At 38.0% G+C, this 18,959-nt stretch overlaps 1 protein-coding gene across 1 annotated transcript in view; it reads right to left on the reverse strand.

The window, feature by feature from the left end:
* LOC100550732 (gamma-aminobutyric acid receptor subunit gamma-3) overlaps nt 1-18,959 on the reverse strand; it is a 302,767-nt gene that overhangs the window by 139,875 nt on the left and 143,933 nt on the right.

Raw genomic sequence — 18,959 nt, forward strand, 5'->3', positions numbered from 1 at the left:
AATTGACTTACTCTTACTATTTATTTTTTCTCTAGTTACTTCTGAAGACAGGCTAAACACCTCCCTTACTTTGAACCTGTGCAGTAATAATTTTGGCACTACACATTCTTTTCCATTGTATCTGAAAAGACAACTACAAGATACAATTTGTAGAGACATCTCTGTCATAGGTCAGAACAATGAAAGATGTGAAAAATGAACAACACAAGTAAACTGAGGAATGGCAAGTTCCCCTGACTTTTGCAACAAATTTTTTTGTTAGTTTGTTTTGTGGGCAAATTCAATAAACTAATAATTCTCTTTCTTCCCAACTCTTCAGCCACACTTTTACAGCAGAATTCAAAATTGTTTTTTTCATTAAAGACACCCCACGTACTTCAAGTGCCAAGAGCTGCGCAGTCACTAACTTTCTGCCCTGAGTATACTAATTGCATTGTTTACATTAATCTCATCCTTTCTCTCACTCCATTTCCTGTTTTGTTACTATAAGTAAGCACACCAGGTATAACAATGCAGAAATTAAAATACAGACAGATGTACAGACAAAGCTATATAGGTGAACACAGAAACACACTGATATAAGCATTTAATACCCCATAGAATAAGCTGTGTTAAAAACAGCTTTTGCACCATTATCTCTGGTGATCTGAAGCCAGGAAAGCTCACTTTTGCATTTGCTTGTCTTATGTTCCTTGGCCTGCTTCCAGATTGCTCTACCTGTGAATCCTGTGGAAACATCTGGTCATGCCATAGAAGACTCTCTCAGTGTTGCAGGGGGACTGCATCCAGAACAGGGATGGCATTTGCTCATAGGACACAAAGTGTGTGCTCTGCCATGCAGGTGAACGCAGGGCTGAGTAGATTGGGGGAAGTAAACTCCTTAGGTCACCTGGTACGTCCACTCTTGGTAGATCTAAACGATGGGGAATTTAGGCTCTCTAGTACATCTTTACTTTTAATCACTTGAACTTGTTTTTATTGCTTTTTCATTTTTCACTTCCCAGGTTTCTCATTTAATAGATTCCCTATTGTAAAAATAAATGCTACTACACCAACAGCATTCTACATTATTTATAGAGAGAAGAACCTATAGTCTGAACTGAGGAGAGCATTTTTGCTAAAAGCATCTGGTTCCCCTGCTCTATTACATTTTTGGCAGGCCATTCTTCCAGAGTCGATGCTGAAACACCAGGAAACCTAATTCACTGACACTGTAATCCTGGTCCTAAACATGCTCGGGGCCTCTCATCTCTAAATGGCAAATGATCAATAGGTGAAGAAGTGGTGCTAGCATTTATCCATCGATCACCTTAGGAATTAAAGCCAAGGCATCAAAGAAATTAAGGACCAGTTTTCTTCATAGCCTATCTCACTGCTATTTTTCATTGTATTAGCTTTATTTTCTCGGTGAAGCTGACAGATTTAAATCTGAAGAGACTCTTCTTTCATCTCAATGAGATGAGATATCTTCACACACCTAAAGGATGCAATATACTATACAGAGCACATCTTTATCGGTATCCAGAATTCTGAGCTTGTTTTATTACACTGAACTCTCTATCAATTTATCCTTGAAAAACCAGTGACAGGAGTTACTTTGACACGCTCGGCTTCTACAGAAAGGCATACGCCAGACATATCTGTGGGTTTCTCCAAATGCTGAGTGAATAGAACAGCTTTTCTTAGCTCACATGTGGGAATCAATATTTATAGAATCAAAGATCATTTGTATACAGCTGGCTAATGATGGTGCTGTCTTTTCACACGACAAGCTTTTGCATAATATTCATATTTGAGGTTATTTTATATGAATGCTTTATTTTGACTGTCAAATGTTTACTAAATATAGAAGAAGCCATAATTCCCTTCTGGTAAATTGTACATATTTAATGGAATTTAGAATTGTAGGATTTAGGATATTCCCTCTGAAGGAAAGAAAGCCCTTGAGAAGTGTCCTGAGAAGGTACTGCAGCTAGATCTGATCTGAGCACATTGGGCACCAGAAGCAGTGCAGGTACCACTCTGTGGATTCCATCCAAATACAGTACTCAGTCTAAGAAATAGATTATGTTAGCCTAGAAGCAGGGCTGCTCTAACACTATTGTTTAGCTCCCACTTTGCTTTTCCATCATTTATTATCGCAGTTAGAACACCTCAGAAATGATCTTTCTTCCAAATAGCTCCTCAAGGAGCTACTGTAGCTTTGTTCACTGTAATAAAAATGTTACAGCTCAAATTAAAAGATTCACAGATCTTCTGAGTGAGTTAGACTGTTAAAAATATGCTTTACTTTTTGAAAACACAGGTCATGAAAAGCAAAGTGATGTTTTAAAAAGGAAAGCCAATGAAAGTTTGAAAGTAAAGCATTTACTTTTTCAACACTTTACCTCTATTTTTTTAAGTATTTACAACATTGAATCAGAATGAACAAAAATTTTGCCCCTACAAAACAATTTTTTTCAATAAAATAAGCATGTTTCCATCTAATATCTGAATTTCAATTTCATCCTTTATATTCTCTCCATTAATCCTTTTTAGGAGATGTTGGATGAGTACATTCTTTATAGTAGTCTTTGCAGTTGCTTCAGTTTTCAACTGAGCAAACAGTGGGGTATGATATTCATATATTCACTCTACAAGGAAGAGACTGAGGCTAGTTTCTAGGTTGAAACTCAGTTCTTCACTTCTAGTGGAGCTAGCTCTATGCACACTTCAGAAAAATTACCTTTATCTTCACTGAAAACAGATACTCAACTCTCAGTGAAGTCAAAAGCTTCTATATGCTGCTTTGCACAAAGCTAGTACAGTGATCTCAAACACATAGCGCCCAACAGAAATTGACAGAACAAAGGTTCCTTTGTTGGTCTCACACACAACTTAATAATAAAACAAGAGAGGGTAGGATAGAATATACAAAACAATGCTTTTCCTTTTCTATATAATACCTGCTATTTAGATGAATGCCTATGTTCAATGAAAGTTGTTCGTGAAAGTCAATGGTTGCACTGAGTAACCAAGGTTTCAATGAAAAGATCCCTCATTTGAAGCTACATCCTAAAGCTCTAATAATGTTCTTTATGTTCTACTAAGACACCAGAACTGTTGCTAATATCCTGATTCTTTCTTTACCGTGTTTTTTTTTTTTCTTTTCCTTTGTAGCCATCTCTGGTTATTACAATGTACACAAGAAGAAATTAAAATAAACATTTTCAGCCTCAGCTGCAGAAAGGTGAAATTGCATTCTTCAAAAAATGATAGCAGGTTCAAATACAGGAAAGTGTTCTGCCACCATGTTTTCTTGTCTTGCAGGCACTTTGTCATACCACCAGAACAGACTCAAGATTTTTCCTGTTGTATTCACACTTCTCTGGATATACTAACTGTAGGTATGCTCCTTAGATCCACACTTCTGAACAAACATCCTCCTTGAAAAGAAGTAAGAGACAACTCTATAGAGAAAAATGGACCTACATGTTAACATGAAGGAAAATTTTATGGAAATCTTATTTCTTATTTATTTCTGAAATAAGAAAATTTCTCTGATGCAGAAGTCAGTTATAAACTTAAAAGCATTGACAGAAAAAGACATTATCAGCTTTAATAGATTTCATTATGTTTGGCTTATCAAAAGTAGATTTGTAGAGCACATTACATGTGTAATTTAAATTTCTTACACTTACAAACTTCATAAAAATGGAATATATTTGAAGCAGAGTTTCACAAACTGTCCAACTGTACAGAAAACATTTTCTTTTCTGTGCTGTGTTCACAATGTACATTAAAGAAATTGGAAGAGCAAGAAGGTGAAACTAGAATATAACAATAGTTCCCAATAAAAAACTAGTGATACACAGAAATACTCAGCCAAATCGCTACGTACACAACTTTAGACCTTTTAAGAATACTTAAGTTTTCAAGAAATTTTAAAGAAATTTCAAATTTTCCTCTTATTTAGAGACATTCAGTACAATCTGAAATCAATGTATGTTGGCATGAAAATCTCTATCACTCAACAAGATTATCTTTGAAAATGGGATTTGAACATAGGATTTTAACAACACTCATTTAACTTCCATAAGTAACCTCTAAAATCAAGAAAACACGATCCTTTCACCTTTACTGTATACAAGCAATCATTTCATGAAGAGCATTTCTGTCCTTTCAAGTGCTCCTTCTGTCCTTTATAAGCTCTCAGTCTGAAACTTTTGTTGAGAAAGATGACTTAATGAGATAATTAGAAAGAGAGTCTGAGTTTTTTTCCAAATCATGCGATGATTTAGAGTATGTTTTTCTGGCTTTGTGGTGAACAGAGCAGTAAGCTAGAGACAATTTTTCTTTCTTTCTTTCTACTGATTTGTCTACAAGGATCACAAGGTGACATAACCCAAAAACAACAGCAGTATTACCAGCCACAAATACTGACACACAGTTGGGGTTCAGTCTATTTGTTTTTATCATTTTTTTTCACATTTTCAAATATTTTTAGCATGGTTTAATTAGCCCCTTAAAAATCAAGCCAGCAGTAAATTATTTGCCCTCCAACTGTGCCGGAATTGTTAATGATTGGAAACATCTTGAAAATGTTGTGGTTTGAGGTACCTGTAGTCACAGAGAAAAATACTTTGTTTTCAACCAAGTCGTCAATTGTTTTCTCAGTCAAAAGAGGAGCTAACATATGTCGGCACTAAATGAAGCTTTTCTCCTACCAAAATGTTTCATTTTAGCTGCAGGTTAATCATGGAAAATACTATTTAATTGGCTGTCACAGTTAGATGATCTATTTGGATGGCTGTAGATAACAGTACGGTATGCCTTTGTTGCTTCTGCTGCAGCCTTCTCATTTTCTGTATTTTCACAATTCTAACAACAGTAACAAGAACAGTGTCAAGAGCCTTATTCTTGGAAGACATATAAAAATTTCCTGCATGATGCTTTCCAGGTTCTTACTACTACCTGTCAGAAAATGCACGAGCACCATAAGACTAAATTTGCTTATTATTTCATTTGCTTCTGGCTTCATAGCTATTGTTGTTTTTTTCTGGATCCATTCATAATATTTTCTCTAATTCCTCCAAAATTTTTTTGTTGCTTTGTTTGTTTTTAATTGTTGAGGCTATATTTTGTTTGTTGAAGGATTACCTCTGATTAAGACTATTACTGAGATTTCTACAAAGCTGGTACACAATCAGCTAAAAATACCTAAATAACTAGAGTCCAATTTAGATTATGATCATTTTGTAACCTCCATTCCCCTTGTATAATATATCAAAACACTGCGCACACTACTCCATTGGCTTGAAATTAGCCCAATAAACTATATAAAAGATAAAGTCACCTTTAGTTACCAAAAAGGTTGACTTCACCGAAGTGGCTGATCCTATTCGTTAGCCTTAAATTTTTCTGTAAATTATTGAGTTTTTTTTACTTTTAATTTCGAACCATTCTGTATGAAGTATGTTTAAAAAAAAAACCTTAAGTGATAGAGCACTATGTTCAAGCAACAATACAGAAAATTACAGACAGGTTTATTCAGGGAAGCAGGAGAGAAATGAAGCTTCACAGTTCAAACAAACAGAGCAGTTTAAAAATACTCTATAGAAACAGCAGACAGAACAAACCAAATTCAGTCTTCTGTGACAGGGAGTGCTTGTAACTTTTGTCAGTCATTTCCACTTCTTTAGATCAGCCTGGTTGGATCATTCACAGCTGTAGCCTCAGTGTATAATTCGAGGTCATTTTCTGCCTCAGTTCTCTAAACTCCTCACTGAGTTCTTGTCCTCAGCAGAAATTTGTTTCTTTTTCATTCAACAACATGGCTCTGCCGTCCTCCCAGCAGACCACACCAGTCTCAGAGCAGGGCAAAACCTTTGAAAGGTGAGAGTTCCTCTCCCTCTTTACTCAGACACAGCACACAACCAAACATTTTCAGAATTTTTTTTTTATATGCCCTTGCCACAATTGACAGACTGGAACAGGTTGCCCAAGAAGGTTGTGGATGCCCCATCCCTGGAAGCATCCAAGGCCAGGCTGGATGCGGCTCTGGGCAGCCTGGTCTGGTTGTTGGAGACCCTACACGTAGCAGGGGGGTTGAAACTAGATGATCATTGTGGTCCTTTTCAACTCAGGCCATTCTTTGATTCTATGATTGAATTAAAAGTACAAAAAAAAGGCTTTGAGATACTTTGTTTTATAGGAAATGTACCAGACATTCAAGTGATGCCCATGCTGTCTGTTTATTTAGTCTGTCATTTGTCTTCAAGTCCACTTGAAGAATGTTAGGAGAAGACAGTCTTTCTATGGTTTGAAGTCCATTTTAAATTAAAGAATATTTTGTCCAGCCCATTTGATTGCTGCAAGAGAAGTCTAAACTGAATTGGCAAATATTACCCTGCAAAGGTTCATGTGACTAATTCAACCTTCTTTTTAGTTGTGTAGCAAATGAGTGGAAGAAGAAATACTCCCTGAAATAAAGAAAATGTATAAGATAAAATTAATAGCATATTTTGTTGGTAGCATGTATTCAAAATTCTTTTTTATCTTTTTGATAAAACACAAGACACTGTGAAGACAACTATCCTCACATGTGTCCTTAAAGTTCAACTAGCTTTCTGTGTCACTTGGGATAGGTGAAGTAGAGTATTAGTTTCACCAGCAACTTGTCCCATAGTAGCTCTACCAGTGCAGAGTTGTCAAGTTTTGGGTTGCTCAGGAGCTGAATTTGTACACAACCTGCAACAGTGGGTTTCAGGGGCTCAGGGACAGAACATCATGTTTCACCTTCCTACTCTCCACCATCCTCCTATTTCAATTCTTTATTTTTACTCCACTCTTCTTCTTACCATTAACAGGCTCTGAGAGGTGGAAGAGTTCAGGAAATGCTCCCCTACTTCTAAGCTTTTCTCTTAAGCTAAGCTTAGCTTTACCTCAAGGCTGCACCTTCTAAAGATGCCCAAAATAAATACATAAACAACAGAAACAAAAACCCAAAATGATTAGCTTTACAGTGGCAGCAAAATATGTACTTCTGAGAACTTTCCAAACTTTTTTTGTTTTGTTTTGTTTTGTTAGAAATACTTTGAATAAATTGCTCTTGTGGGAGAACTTGCTTTGACACTTTCATAAAGCGATAAGCATGATTGTTACATGGAGAATATGCAGTGAAAGGACAAAGTCAACATTCAGATTGTCACCAGGGATATAAGGACTATTCAGGTTAACACTGGAAAAATATTTCATAAAGCGGTTACAATCGTCTCCATAGCTGAACGCTTTGAGTACAAAAAATAATAATGAAATCACAGCCTCAGCAGGCATCTTGGAGCAAGGAGGATGGAAGCTCACCTTTCTCACTCTAGTATCGCCCTCTGGTTTAGAGCATTACTTCACTGATTTCTTGCTATTCTACAGGATGAAAGACAGCTAACCTCACACTAAAAACAAAAAAATACAATTAAGAAAAATCATGTAGCATTTCCTCTCCCTGAGGAAACACTTATCTGTGTCACTGCACCTATTCTGGCTTATTAGAGCCTAGTTCCAATCCTCTGTATTACAGGTAACTTCTATCACTCAGTAGAAGGAAGACCTGGGGATGCTTGTCATGGCCCATTTCCATAAATTCCTCCATGCCTCCTCCTCACTCACTGATGGATTATCACTTCTGCTTCAACCAACCATGCAACAATCACAAACACAGCATGACACTAGAACAAACACTACGTGTTTTAGAAAAACAGTTGTAGGTCTATTCTTTTCACCTCACTTTTAGTGAAAGAGTCAACACTCTTGCTAAATATTCTTGCTGATCATTTCATTCTGGGACTCTTCTGCTCATCTATTTTTCTCATAGAGCATTTCCAAAGTATCCTGGTTGCTATGATCTCTACAGCTGCACTTACACAGAAGGTGTGAAGAGGGCTAGGGTTCATAACTTGTTGCAGGCAGGATCTGATGATAAGCCCTGTCTTTGATGACTCTGAACTACCTGTACTTAAACCTGGTTAATTTAGAATAAGAGCTACCCAAAAGATACAAGGAAGACAGAGAGGAAATAAAGGTGGGGTAATAGATGGCAGAGAGAAGACTTTTGGTCACTGCATGTGTGGTCAGTGTAATTCAAATTGGTAATCAGTCACTCCTAAGGAAATTGCTGTTGGAAGAAACAGTATTATTGGATTTCACAAAGTACTGTGCCCACTCTGACTTGTAATTTAAGGCTTTACAAATAGAGCAGACAGAAAGACATAGAGAGAGATTCTAAAAGCTAAATTCTATGTGGAAAGAAACCAAGGTTTCTTTTGAACTAATGAGAATTTAGTAATACAAATGCACATGGACTAGCTTGACTTCTGCATAAACAGTAGAGAAATAAAAATAAATAATCACTGAATAGAATAAACAAAGAAAAAAAGATTAGTCTGTGAATAAACATTAATGACTGCACTTAAAATAATAAAGTACAATATTAAAGTCTCCTGAATATATTTGATATCCAAAAAATCATAAAGCAAATTATAAAGATACTCAACATTTTTCAAGTATTACAACAACAGATGTATCAACATTACAGTCTTATAATTTGAAGTGTTAGTTTATTCAAAACAGAAGCTAAACATCCCTGTTCATGAAAATAAATGTACTCTTGGTGACTGCAAACAACAATACCTTATGCAAGTAGTTTCTGTTAAAATGTTTGTTTTAATGATGGAGAGTGGGCTTTTTGACCAAGAAAGTGGGAGAGCATTTTGAAATATCTTTTATTGCCATTAGCAAGCAAGAAAAGCAGCATAGTGTTTTTATGTGTACTGTCCCTCAGCACAAGAGCTGTTGTAAAGGAACAGGAGACAGGGCAGTGACGTAAAGACATCCATCTTGGTGAAGCAGGTACAGAGAAGATCTCTTGCAGAACCACAAGTGAGAGAAGAACTTATAAGGAGCACTTTGTGAAGAGAGAAGTGTCAAAATCAGTTGTCATGTTCTAACCATCTCCTTCCAGAGTCATTTTTAGGGTATGTCCTGAGGCTGTGTCATATCTGAAGACATATGTACCACTCTACTACAGTATCCAAGTGTCCACCTTACAGCTCAGCTATTCAGAAAGAAATAAAGGAGGCAAATGGCTTCAGGATTTGTCTAGGCTTCAAACACAAGCACAGAGAAACTACTTTAAGGCTTATCCCCACCTTAGTGTCTTCATTTCTTGGGCAGTTTTTTTGTTGTTGTTTGTTTGTTTGATTGCTTGGTTTTGTGGGCTGTTCCAAGGTAAACCTTGGGCTCCACTTAGCAACGTCATGCTTCCTTTCAAGCCCTCTTGTGTTAGGTGGTTTGATACTCAGAATAGCTCTATCTCCATTTAAGCTCCTAATTTCAAGCAAAATTTTATCAAATTCCAACTCCCCCTACATTTCAGTCCACTCTTTTCTGACACGAGACTCATATTAAACCAGTTATTGACATTGGTAATTCTTCACTGTTGCTAGTCTGGGGGAGAAAAGTGACACCAGATGAAATAGCAGATGGCTGATTGCCATTCACTGGGCCATTCAATGACAGCAATTTCAGGAGTCCAGACTGTTCCTATCAGTTTTACATGAGCACATTCCCCTTATACTCACTAAATCCATCAATCCCCACTTGGAGAAATTCAAAAGAGGTTTACTAGAGGTTTTACTAGAAATTTTCAATACCTGATATTATCAGAAAAAAAATGAGAAAATCTAAATCTAAAAAAGATGGTAAGATCTATCTTGCAAATCTTATTAGGGAAAATGACACATAGTAATGTAATGATGTGTAAAATAAACTCACTCCCTTCCACAATTCAAACCTGCTTCCCACCTGAGCATCTGTTCTTGCACTGCGGGATTAATAACTGGTACTAGAGTACAATTTTACAGCGTTATTTGAAAGAATAATCAGTAATTCTGCTACTACTTGTGAAGTAGTTATACTCTCACCAATAAAAGAAGATTAATAGGGGTGCATCTCTCATAGGAAGAAAAAAAAACTTCATCTTGGTGTGGTCTGACTAGAAATGAAGTTGGCAGCACACACAGGTGATAACAGAGGCACACCTGATGCTCTGTGCCCAGCACTAGGTGGGCAACTAGAAGTAAGAACAGCAGCATGCCACCAAAGTGGGGAACACGCTCCATCTGTTGCCATGGAAACCCTCCCACCTCCGCCCATCCCCCAGGGCTGGTCCCCTCCTTGTTACTACAGCAACTGCCCTCCTTCTCCCAGCCCTTCTTCTCCCTACACCCACCCAGGCTTCTGCACACCAGTACTGTGCAGCTGGAAGGTTAGAGCAGTGAGACAGAAGAAGGGCACCCTCTCAGACAGAAGAGGCTGCAGAGGTGCTGCTTGCTCCATTTGGATGTGATTATCCTGGGATACCCTGCAGGAGAAAGGCATGGAGTTGACAGTATGCTTCTATGACCCTTTCTGTGGTGGACAGACTCAGGACAATCTTTTGCCCATCAGCGAATGTCATCAGCAATTAATTCTAGCACAAACACTTTGCCTGTATTATTTTTTCTGTTTTACTTTAATGATGGAAGAGAAATGATAATATTGACACAGCCACATTTCTCTAAGTCTGTGTATTTTGGCTGTGGTCTGCTAATGTCAAAAGTACTTCATAGCTAAGTATTCTTTTTAAACTAATAAGGATTTTACTTTCATTTGTATTCTGGTTCTCTTTTTCCCAATTCTAACAAACAGAACATAAAAATAAAGCTCAGTGCCTTACCGGATTTGTTGCTGAATACTGCAAAAGGTTCTCCTGCCTCAAACGTATTCCACTGCAACCATTCAGGCATAACGTTTTCTGAATTTTTCTAAGCCACTTCAAACACTTCCAGGTTATTAAATCTCCCTTCACTAGAGGAATACACTAAATCTTCGATGACCTATCCCACAGCTGAACCATAAGAAGCACAGAACTTAAGTACTGAAAGAAGGCAACTGGAAGTTTAAGGCATGGGTAATCAACCTTCTGGCTTGCCTGGGTCACACTGAATGAAGAAGAATTATCTAGGGACTCATATATGAAGGCTGCTCCAAAAGTAATGCCTCCTAATTATTTCCATGGAAACAGCAACTTATACAAAGAGCACAATAACACTTTTTGATAGAGCAACTTCTCAGCTACAAAACACTATTTTTCAACATAGTCAACACCATTTGATATGCATTTTTGCCAACAGTCCATGCTGCGCTCATTAACATCTGCACCAGCAGCAGTGACCCACTGCAAGTATCAGTGAATGCCAATGGATGCCATTTTTTTCTGCAAGGATTCAATGACGCACCTTTGCTTTATACACACTTCCATATCAGACACCACTGTATCAGACTGCCCCTCTGCTGTCATCTGTCACATGACAATAAAATTTAATGGAATGTTGGTGGGAAGGTTCAACGTCTAATGCCATACCAATGTCTGGCTCTGATGTCATAAGCCAACATCATAGAACAGAAGGCATGACTTTCAGAGCAGCTCTCATAAAATACATGTTTAGTGTATATAAGTGACAAAACTTATTTTAATTTTTAATGCTTTTTAAGTTAAAACATATAAAAAAATAAAGCAACTAAGCCATAAGACTAGTGGGATATTTGACCTTGTTTTTGTGAAACTAACGTATCATTCTTGCTTGATGGTAGTGGTGGCAATCCATAGTGAGCTCACAAAAATCAGAGATTTTTGATGAAATTTTACTCTTTTGTGCTTCATCCTTGAATACAGTTGTTCACAAATGTATGTAGTGCCAAAGAGCAATGACAAGAGTGATGGGTGACTGTGAAGCACAAGATATTTCTCTCTGGTAAGATAGGACTTATCTGTCTAAGTCTGCTAGAGAGAGATGATCAGATTTTGGACTGCAACTCTACACATTCAATTTGAAAATTCTCAGGTAGTGTATTTGTGTCAACTGAAAATGAAGTTGCAAATAAGCAAAAAAAATTAAAAATTCTTTAGCAATCTTGTAACCTATTCTCAAATTCCTTTATCAAAATGGAAAGTATAGCTGCATATCTTCTGCTGTTCACAGGATTGTGTTTAGATAACATATCAAAATACATAAACTTATTTGCCATAACTTGAGTTAACACTGCACAGCACTCTCTCCATGCCCATGTTTCAGCCCTGATAGAGTTAAATAACTCACTGATGTTCACTTGGTGCTGAGTGATGTTTGTACACCCAGGGCCAGCCCTGCCCTGCATGATGATACAGAGCAGAAGTCGGACAAATTGCAAGCTGTGCTGACCTGGGCTGCGTGTGGCTCCCGGGCTGCAGGTTGGGCATGTCTGGACTAAGGGCTAACAAAGATTGCTACCTGGTATCAACATACATCCACATTGTTTTCCTCACTTGAACAACCCCAAACTTGATGCTGATGTAGCAGGAGTTAAAAACTCAGCACTAATTCAACAACTTATCCCAGTAGAGAAAAATAGATCTGTTATCTATGGCAATTTTCTATTTCACTATTATTCTCTAAAACATATTTTATAATGCCCAGCTGTGAAGTATTTCTTTAAAAGACGTTTCTCATGAAACAATTCATAATATACATTCAATTGCCTATGAAAGGGATAAGTTATTCAGTACCAACAACTAGTACATTGTGAACAACATTAAAGAAGTGGACATTCTTTTTGCTAATGGAACCCCGCATGAATCTTTACTTTTTAATTTACTTAGATAACAAGAAGAATAAAAACAAAGGGCCGAAAGCACAAAATGTTCTAAGTAGATTCTTCTCATACTTAAGACGTAGAATGAAAGCCATGAGAAAGATGATTGAATTGTTCTGGGGGCAATAATTGTGTGAAAAATTAATAAATGTAAAAATTCTTGAAAGGAGTTATTGAACTACTGAGTATTTAATTATGTATTCCTTAAAAAGCAACCTTCTGGTCTAGATGATTAATACATGCATATAAACCAGCTGTCATTAGAATGAACAAAGGTTAATGCAGTTTATCTCTTTCTGGAAATCCATATGAACATTCATCAGAGTTGTAGAACAACCACCTGCTGCAACTTTGCTCATTTCAATTTAGTGACCTACATAATAAAAGTGGCATTACCAGATTGGGATAAATGAGTGATCAAATATTAAATCAAAGAAATTCCTCATCTGGACCCTTATTTCAGGTTTGTTTCATCTTATTCTTATTACAACATAAAGGTTTAGGAGTGCTTCAGAGAACAGTTTTTATTGCAATACTGTGGAATGCATACAAAATTGAAGGCAATAGATAGGAAGGCTAATGATGGCATGGCAGCCATAGCAACAGGTAAAGAGATAGGCTTTCTCTAAAGCATGACAGTCTTTATCTAGATGAGAGTCTACAAAGATGGGAGGACATTTACAAAAGCATTTTAGTACGTAAGTCATGCTTCTAGCAGCTCTAGATCCAGAAGTTTAAGTTAAGGAGAGCAACTCAGGGCAGTTCTTAACAGGTTTGCTCAGATACTTCATGTATCTTAAATACCTAAAGATATGTTATGGGGCAAACTAAGCAGAGTCCTTGCTAGATGGGATGACAGCAAAGTAGGCCATAGTCAAAGAGCCAAGCCTCCACATCCCAGAGCAGAATATTTTGAGGGACAGGTTGAGGGAATGTTCTAGGTGGCAACACATTTCACTCTTGCCACTGAAGAAGTCACTAGAAAGATTGGTTTCACAGAGGCAGGAAAACAAGAACAACAGCAGGTCTGACCACAGGCTACTGCTTCACACAACGTCAACTGAAACACAGGAAGTGAGCACTTCATATTAGACCATTACTGGATGTAAAAGAAAAATAACATGCTAAAACTTTGTCTTCCTGTCTATCTGAGTTCTCCAACCCAGTTCAAAAAACTTCTTTCTGGCCCTTTCTTCAGTTTCGTGGAAGTGTTAAAGGTCAAAAAAAAGTCAGTGAATCAAAGCAACCATTCTCCATTAAAGGTACTTTTTTTTTTTTTTTATTTTTTTTAATGTAGGTATCTCAAAACTCAGATTACTGCCCATTGTAAACATTGAAATGAGAATGAATCTCAGAAATTACTCAGTATCTGGGTGCACAGGGATGCAGTCAAGCACATGGTCTACAGACCAAAGGACAGGTGATGAATGCTTAAGACTGGGAATGAATGCCACAGCCTTAAAGACCTCTCATTTTAATTTGACAGGCATTACAATAGACCAAGAAATGTAGCAAAAAAGGGTACATTTCCACCACTCATTCAAGGTTGCCATAATGTTTTAGAAATCAATTATTTTTCATAACAAAGATTGAAATACAAAAGCCATTCACGCCATCTGAATAAAACTTGGTATTAGATACAGTTCAATCGCATTTCATACATAGAAAGTAAAGACATTAGAAATAAAGACACAGGGCTAATGTGACATTAGAATCCATCTATACGTGGGTGAGAAAATTCTTAAGTAGATCAAAAGATAATCAAATGGCAAAGAGCCTAAACTGATCAAGATGAATAGCTAGTAAATGGAAATAGATGATCAAGTGTAACACCTTCTGCCACAGTGTCTATGTTGGAAGTATATTAATACCCTGAAGCACCATCTCCATACCTGTTAGAGATTCAAATATTAAATCTATTAATCACAAACAAGCCCTCACTTCTGTCAGAAATATTTTCACTAAAGTGTATCCACACATTGATGGATAAGGAAAGGCTTATAACGAACAGTAGGAATTTCATGGGCAACAGAGCATCGCATTGGTCTAAATTACAATAACAGAATTATAATGCAAAAAGCTCAAAATGTGGGAATTAAACAAGATTCAGTATAGAGGAATGCATTAGGAAATAAATTTCTATTGTCTGACTAAGAGTTTGTACATCAAAATTGTTCTAGTACTTGCATACGAAGTTCATAATTCACCAGTTGTAAGGAGTATCTGACTTGTCACATTAAACTTTATTTTCAGTATATATACCAAAAGCAGACTAGATGACAAGAAAATTGTCCCTAAATAATGGTCACGAGCAAATTGAAAACCTATGGATGACAAGTGGTGTATCTCATGGCTCAGTACTGGGATGGGTGCTCTTTAGCATCTTCATCAATGACACTGACAGCAGGTTCAGGTGCACTCTCAGCAAGTACGCAGATGATGCCAAGCTGTGTGGTGCAGTCAACATGTCTGAGGGACAGGATGCCATCCAGACAGACCTAAACAGGCTGAGCAGGGGGCCCAGGTGAGCCTTATGAAGTTCAATAAATCCAATTGCAAGGTCTTGCACCTTGGTCGTGACAACTACTGCTATCAGTACAAGCTGGGGGATGTGAGGATAGAGCACAGCCCTGCTGAGAAGTTCTTGGGGATATTGGTGGATGTTAAGCTGAACATGAGTCAGCAGTGTGCTCTCACAGTCCAGAAAGCCAACTGTATCCTGGGCTGCATCAAAACGAGTGTAGCCAGCAGGGCGAGGGAGGTAATCTTGCCCCTCTACTCTGTGCTGGGTAGACATCATCTGGACTACAGATGTAGAATTTCCAGTGCAGGAGAGACATGGACCTGTTAGAGCAAATACAGAGGAGGGCTACAACAATGATCCAAGGGATGAAACACTTCCCCTACGATGACAGGCAGAGAGAGTAGGGGCTGTTCAGCCTGAAGAGGAAAAGGCTCCGGGGAGACCTGAGAGCAGCGCCTTTCAGTTTCAAAAGAGAGGCAATAAGAAGGAAGGAGATGGACTCTTTAGCAGTGTCTGCTGTGACAGGACAAGAGGAAACGGTTTCAAACTAAAAGAAGGGACATTTATATTGGATATAAGGAAGAAGTATTTTACAATAAAGGTAGTGTTCCATCAAAAAAAAGTAGGGGTCCATCAAAAGAGGGGTGGCCAGCAGGGACAGGGAGTTGATTGTCCCCCTCTACTCTGCTCTTGTGAGGCCCCATCTGGAGTACTGTGTCCAGGTCTGGAGCCCCCAGTACAGGAAAGACAGGGAGCAGCTGGAGAGGGTCCAGAGGAGAGCCACGAAGATGATCAGGGGACTGGAGCACCTCCCCTGTGAAGATGGGCTGAGGGAGCTGGGCTTGTTCAGCCTGGAGAAAAGAATGCTGCAGGGTGACCTCACTGCAGCCTTTCAGTACCTAAAGGGAGTCTACAAACAGGAGGGGAATCAACTCTTTGAAAGGGTTGAGAACTGCAGGATAAGGGGAAATGGTTTTAAGATTTTTTAAGTTGAGAGAGGGGAGATTTAGGTTGGATGTCAGGGGAAAATTCTTTACAGGGAGAGTGGTGAGGTGCTGGAACAGGCTGCCCAGAGAGGTTGTGGATGCCCCATCCCTGGAGGTGTTCAAGGCCGGATTGGATGGGGCCCTGGGCAGCCTGGTCTCGTATTAAATGGGGAGGTTGGTGGCCCTGCCTGTGGCAGGGGGTTGGAGCTTCATGATCCTTGAGGTCCCTTCCAACCCTGGCCATTCTGTGATTTCTTGATTCTGTAGTAAAGCAATGGATCAGGTTGCCCAGATTTTTGGTGGATACCCTGTCCCTGGAGATATTCAATGTCAGGCTGAACAGGGCTCTGAGCAGTGTTCTAGCTGCCTCTGCTCATTGCAGGGGATTTAAACTAGATGCCCTTTAATGGTCTGTTCCAAGTCAAACAATTCTCAAGCAATTTTATGATTCGAATATAAATTACTCAGAATGACTTAATAATTATTGTTATTATTTCAATCAAAAAAGTATAGCCATTTCTGAGTATGAGGTTGTAACAGCAGCGTCTTATTTAAAGTTAGAAAAAAATCTTGAAAACTATTGAGATAAGTCCTTCTGACTTGGATTAAAAACACAGAATTTGCAAGAAGGGTAGCTTTGTGCTGGAAAATATCTTTTTTCTGTGCCAAAACATGACTAAAATGTGACCTAAATGAAACTTAATTAAAAAAAAAAGAAAAAAAAGAAAAAAAAAGAAGAAAGAAACTAGCAAACAAACAAACAAACAAACAGAAAGTATATCATAGTTTTTACGTTCTTGGTAAATGTTTGCCAGCTAAATTTCCTTATAATCATTGCTCAGAAGTGCTAAAGCTTAAGCTACCGAATGAAAAGCAGATCTTTTTAATATATCAATTGAAGACCAAGAAGTTGGTATGCTGTAGTAGGTTGTATATTTGATGGTTGTACCTCTGTGCAAAGATCAAGCTTTGGCTCAGTAATAACTAAGTTTTCTTCTATGGGTCTGTCCATGAAAAGGGCTTGTGCAACTTTCAGCCTCACCAAATTCTAAGGGACCACAGTACCCTCTGGTGCACTCAGCGTCTGTGAAAACTGAGCCCTGCAATCTGTTATGAAGCCATGCAAACTGGTTTTCAATACTTGCTGTGGAGAGGTGTAGAAGAGTAGAGATTGCCAGAGCAAGTATAACACAGAATGTCAGGATAGAGAGCCCTAGTGGATACAAAAGGATGCTGACAGAGATAGGAGAAGTCTCAAAGATCTGTATTCTGAATCACGACAATGATTAATGATTAACAGCACACTTTCATTAATATTAGTATCACAAAAGTAAAAAAAAAAGCCAGAAGATCAAATCACAGGAAGTCACGTAAAACTTCAGCAGTGGGGCCTTCACATGATAAGTCACCTGAACCAAGCAGTGAGTCATGGAGCTTCTTTACTATCTGTTAAGCAGATATTTGTAGTGGGGCTGTGCAAAAACAAACAAACAAACAAACAAACAACAAACTTAACCACATTGCATCTCTGATTAAAAGGCATCCTGTGCATTCTCTGTACAACCCTCTACATCAAGATATGACCATATCAACTTAGTGAAACATTTCACGTGATAGAATGCTGTAATTTACCCTAACAACCAAAAGTTGATAAAAAGGACTTAAAATGTCAGTTCTTCTCACATGGTTGTTCAGTACAAAATAAGAGCAAAACACAAATTTTCTGACTTTTCTTTATATCATATGTATTTTCGATGCAGCAAGTAAAAAGATTTTGAAGAATTACTTCATAATGACTTCTGGCATTAAAATCTTCATCTCACTTAGTACATTTGGAAAAAAAATGAATTGCTTTGGTAGGCATTAAATAACATCTTAAAGTATAAAATAAATATCTCAGAATTGAACTGGACTGTCCTTTAACTCAATTCTGAATTGATTCACCTTGTGAAAAATTCACCATGTTCTTGAAGCGGTGCCTACCTCTGCATTTGCAAAAGCTCTTAGCTCTAAAGCAGTTCATGTTGGACAAATTTTCTTGATGCCACTTGTCCAAGCATTCACTTCAGTGCCACAAATTGGAACTGCTCTGTTGCAGAAGTGCCAGCTCAGACAAAAAGACTGCTATCAGACTGATCAATTAATTACATAAAAGGCCTGCTTATCCTCTAGCCTCCAGAATGCCCTTCCAAAGTATCAGCTATGGGTCCTCTGTGGATTTAAAGAAGAGCACAATTTTTATTACAGAGCTCTCCAGAATGATTTGGGAAAACATTGTAAGCGTTTCTTCATACCATAATTAATACAATGGATAAGACTGACACAGTAGAAATTAGTTCTCCTTTTCCAGTTTTGAGCCCTTGAAATACCGGCTGATACATGACTAACTTTTTCAACAGCAGCACTAAGCTTGCAAAGTTTGCAGCTGAAGAGCACCTCACAGGATTGAGTGCCTGAGCACCCCACTACCAGATGCTGCAGGACAGATGATGCTGAGGCTCAGGCTGTACATTATGAGATGTCCAACAAAAGCATATTATTTTTTTCTCTAGCCCATTCAACGGAATTACTTTTAAAAATATTTTTGTGATCCAAACCCCAATGTTTGTCTGTTGTTTTTTTTTTCCCCACATGCAACAATATCCCTGCTTTTAGGATCACAGGCTCTCATATGTTCAAAAACAAAGGCCTCCTTCTTTTGTTTCCCCTATTTTAATCACAATGTATGATTTTCACCTGTTCAG

The sequence above is a fragment of the Meleagris gallopavo genome, chromosome 1 (genome assembly GCF_000146605.3).
Source record: "Meleagris gallopavo isolate NT-WF06-2002-E0010 breed Aviagen turkey brand Nicholas breeding stock chromosome 1, Turkey_5.1, whole genome shotgun sequence".
Taxonomy (NCBI): Eukaryota; Metazoa; Chordata; class Aves; order Galliformes; family Phasianidae; genus Meleagris; species Meleagris gallopavo.